The sequence below is a fragment of the Sinocyclocheilus anshuiensis genome, unplaced genomic scaffold (assembly GCF_001515605.1).
Source record: "Sinocyclocheilus anshuiensis isolate Anshui unplaced genomic scaffold, SAMN03320099.WGS_v1.1 scaffold122, whole genome shotgun sequence".
NCBI lineage: Eukaryota > Metazoa > Chordata > Actinopteri > Cypriniformes > Cyprinidae > Sinocyclocheilus > Sinocyclocheilus anshuiensis.
Window position 1 is genome coordinate 77867 of NW_015544153.1, and position 4447 is coordinate 82313.

Here is a 4447-nt window from a genome sequence, read left to right on the forward strand (position 1 = left end):
GTTTTTCCCTTTGCGCTTCAGGTTTCTGCGCGTCTCGCTTTGTGGCACTGTTTTGACATGGGGGTGGAGTCAAGGGACGGGGGCGTGTACAACAGGCCTGGGCATGCCTCCCTGGAAGTGACGTCATCGGCCGAGACGTAGCTCACTGATCCAGACACCATCGTTGAGCAGAGGCATGCGGGTGGATCGTTTCCTTTTATTCTCTAGCATTAAAACATGCATGTTTTCGTTTTATTAACTTTATTAACAAATGTATATGTGTATTAGCAGTGTTTGCTCAAGTTAAAGAAGTTGTTAACATGAACATCTGCTGTTTACTTCTCTCAATGTGCACACTTTTATAGCATTAAAATGTGTATTGTTTCATTTGGTTAACTAAATGTGTTTGTTTAAAATTACCAGAAGTGTTCTTTGTTTACAAGAGTTCAGAGTTACTGCTAGTTTTAATGTTAAAGAATGCAATTAACTTCATAAACTAACTTACATCATTAAAAAGGTCTACGACTCAAGCTTCATATCGATCTCGACTTCGTTTTTCATTTACATAACTCCTGGCAGTGGCGTAACTACAGGCAGTGCAGCCGCACTGGGGCCCGTGCCCACATTGCAAGCGATTATATTAATATAAATGAATAATAAACGTATTAATAATAAAACACAATTAGTACCGTAATACCTAATGTGTAATATGAAAATTCGCTTACGTTAATCGTGTGTTGTAGTGGTTTAGTGGTAGAACTTTTGTCACGCATTTCCGAGGTTCTGAGTTCTAATCCAGCCTAGTGTAGTTTTTTTTCTCTCATTAAAACCAAAGGTGTTCATCAGTGAGTGTATATCAAGAGCAAGGACATGTTTGTGTGCATTTTGTTTTGATGCATTACACTTATGAGAAATTGAAAGAATTTTAAAACAAAAAGAGCTTTTTTTTAAAGCTTACAGTTACAGTCATTTCTTAATTTATGGCAGGAGTTATGTAAATGAAAAACGAAGTCGAGATGATATGAAGCTTGAGTCGTAGACCTTTTTAATGATGTAAGTTAGTTTATGAAGTTAATTGCATTCTTTAACATTAAAACTAGCAGTAACTCTGAACTCTTGTAAACAAAGAACACTTCTGGTAATTTTAAACAAACACATTTAGTTAACCAAATGAAACAATACACATTTTATTATTTTGCATATATATGTGGCATTATATTGACTCCATACAGTTTTACCACTGATTTTAATAGCTACATTTTCACTTGAGAACTGAAAATAATAATTACCTTTTGTATCTTTGATCCACATTTACCTCCCCTTCTCTCTAACATATTAGCTACAGGGGAGATTATACAGCACGAGAGATATGTTCCGCTTGTTAATTGATGGCTTTCTGTGTAACCATGACAACCGGCATAGATGGACTGTCGTCACTAAGGCCGACCTCATGTCAAATTTATCCGACAGGGAAACATCACTGTGAAAATTAGCTGGTATCTTGATAAGTAAGCGTGAGGCCAGAAGAAAAAGATGGTGATTAGTGAATCTGAATTCACCCTGGAGTATAGTACAAACTTGTGTAGAGACCCAGTATCTGCCACAAGAGACACGAACAGCCGGTGTAGTGCCGAAATTTGCACCCTGCCAGATTATGCAGCCCCTAGTATTGGTAGGGTTAGGAGTAGGTGTGGGGGAGGGGGTGGGGTTAGGATTAGGCAATCAGGTAGCGACTTCAACGAGGGGGTGCATAATCTGGCAGGGGTGCAGAATTCGGCACAACACCGGACAAAGTGAGGCAGAGAGATTAAAAAAAGTAACTTTTAGATGTCGTCCTGTCCTCATTTTACCTGTATGTGACTTGCATCTGAAAATATCTCCTATGTAGTATGAGTCCCAGAGTCTGTTTTTTTAGAACACTGAAGAGCACACAAAGAAAACATTTACAAAATAAAATGAATTTTCTTTCAGTACGCCACCGTCTCTCTAACGTCACACTCTGCATTTACCAAAATATCCAGCAGGGGGAGACATTGCTTCTGAGAAATATGAGTCAATTTTGGCACCTGTTCGGATCTTCTAGAAACGTGGAGGTGGTTAAAGTCTTTGGATTTTTGGATTTAAGATAGAAAAAGGTTCCTTCTTCCATATGACACATGTATGATTGTGATGCATATTTGTAGCTGCTGTTTTGTATTTCTGAATCTAGCTTGGGGTCAAAATGGCATTGGAGAGAATAAGAGAGTAAGCAATCAAGAAAGAGAGCATGAAGAAGAAAAGGGAGGAAACAGGAATCTTCAGTTCAGTTCAGCTCAGCTGCTTTGGTTCTATCAGATCAGGCTTCTGGTGGAGTGAATTTGAGCTCAGGTGAGTCTGTCAGGTAGCCTGTCTGTCTGAGATGGCCCAGCGCTAATGGACAGGTTAAGATGCTCTGTAATCCTTACATGGCTGGGTAAATAATCCAGGTCTTCTCTGTCCTTTGCTGAGCAAGTCTAGACCACTTTAGCATCTATTCAGACCGTGTAATATGACTCAGTGGAGGGACAAGCATGAGAATACTCCTTTAGTAAACAGTACAACAAAACACTTAAATCCATGTAATCTAGAGCAAACTTGGGGCTGTGGAGTAGAACGGGGAAATCCCTAAATACATCCGAGCATTTAATGCTGTGCATAGAATGTTCACTGGTTTGCTTGGTGTCTTTTGAGGTGACACGGAAAGTGTGTGTGTGTTACTGGAGGAATTGTGGGAGGAGCTCAGAAGGTGAGGAACTCATCAGAAACCTGTTTGTATCTGACCTTTCTGCTTTAATGAAATGTCATATAGATAAAAGAGGAGTAACGTGTGTGTGTGTCTCGCAGGCCCTGTTTGTGAGTGTCAGCTGAATAGGCCTAGATGTGTACGTTATACGTTGTCTTCCTCTTTCTCCCTCCTCTCTCTGTCTTTCTTGATGTAATAAAAGGTTGGAGATGCTGAAGCTCCATCTCTCATCACGATTCAATGCTCGGCTACATCGCAGATGCCTGGAGACCATGACTCCTGCCAGACTTTCAGGCTAATTACATTCAGTCCTTTCACACTTATTCAGCCTACTGTTCGAAAATGAAAATTTTCTGTGAAGAAATAGAATTTTTTTTTAACATTGACACTGACATTTGATCTACAGTTACATATTGTCACGTCTGGGCCTATTTTATGAAAGGTTTAATGAAATAAAAAAAATCAGTATTTTGTACTAACAAAAGAATGTAGCTGGAAAGTCAAATTTTCTTGGAATCTAACCAAAAATTTGTACCGGGTTTTAGGTTATGAGCAGAGCAAAGACAAGGACAAGTGTCTGTTGAAAGATAAAACTGGAGTAAGACAGAAGGTCCTTGTGTCTTTGCAGTCATCTCTGTCTCTCATCTCAGAGACTTGTGGCCTCACTTGCGTCACTTGCTCACTTTTTTCCATTGAATTTTTTTTGGTGGATATGACAGTCTATTTTTAGATGAACAACTGTTTTATTTAATTTTAAGCTATTTTCAACCTCAGATTCAGAAAAAGAAAAAAGCAACCACTAAAAACTTTAATTAGTGTAATTAAACTGTGTAATTTTTATATATAAAAATATTTAATTAATAATTTCTGCAGTGCTTCAGGACACATAAGTTCTCCCCAAACCCTCTTTTGCTTCTAAATAGACCCAGACACATTTAGTCAGTCAGTCAGTCAGTCAGCAGTCTGGGCCAACTAATGCTTCAGGAATCTCCTGCCTGCTCAGGGCACTTCCCACTCTGAACAACAGCCCGGAGAATCAACAAACCCACCAAAACCTACAGTAAACACCACCAAAGGAGAGTAAACAGATTCACACCTATCAGTTCCAGTTTTCTCTTTATGTCTGTGGGTGCATTATCAACATGTAATAATGCTATTTTTGATTTGTCCTTTAGTTAAATTAGTTTCTTCCCATCAGCCATGATGTGGTCATCCAGAAGTTTGCACTGTACAAACAGAGATTCTTTATGACACACACAGTGGATTTACAAGCAGAGGGACTATTGGTAGAATCTTCCCATGTGTTTTTAGTGATATCCGTTTTAACAACAACAAAAACATTTAATTATTATTTAAATGCAACAAGTAACTATTAATGAGAGCTGGCCTTGGCACAACATATCACAACATTCATGCCATGGTGCAATTAACACAGTTAATTGTTGCAGTTATTTAAATGAAATGAAGTTAATTTCAGACAGATATTAAAGGGATAGTTCATCAAAAAAAATAAAAAAATAAAAAAAAATAATATAAAATAAAAAATATATGTAGTATAATAATATATATGTGACCCTGGACCACAAAACCAGTCTTAAGTTGCACAGGGATATTTGTAGCAATTGCCAAAAATACATTGTATAGGTCAAAATTATAGATTTTTCTTTTATGCCAAAAATCATTGTGATATTAAGTAAAGATCATGTT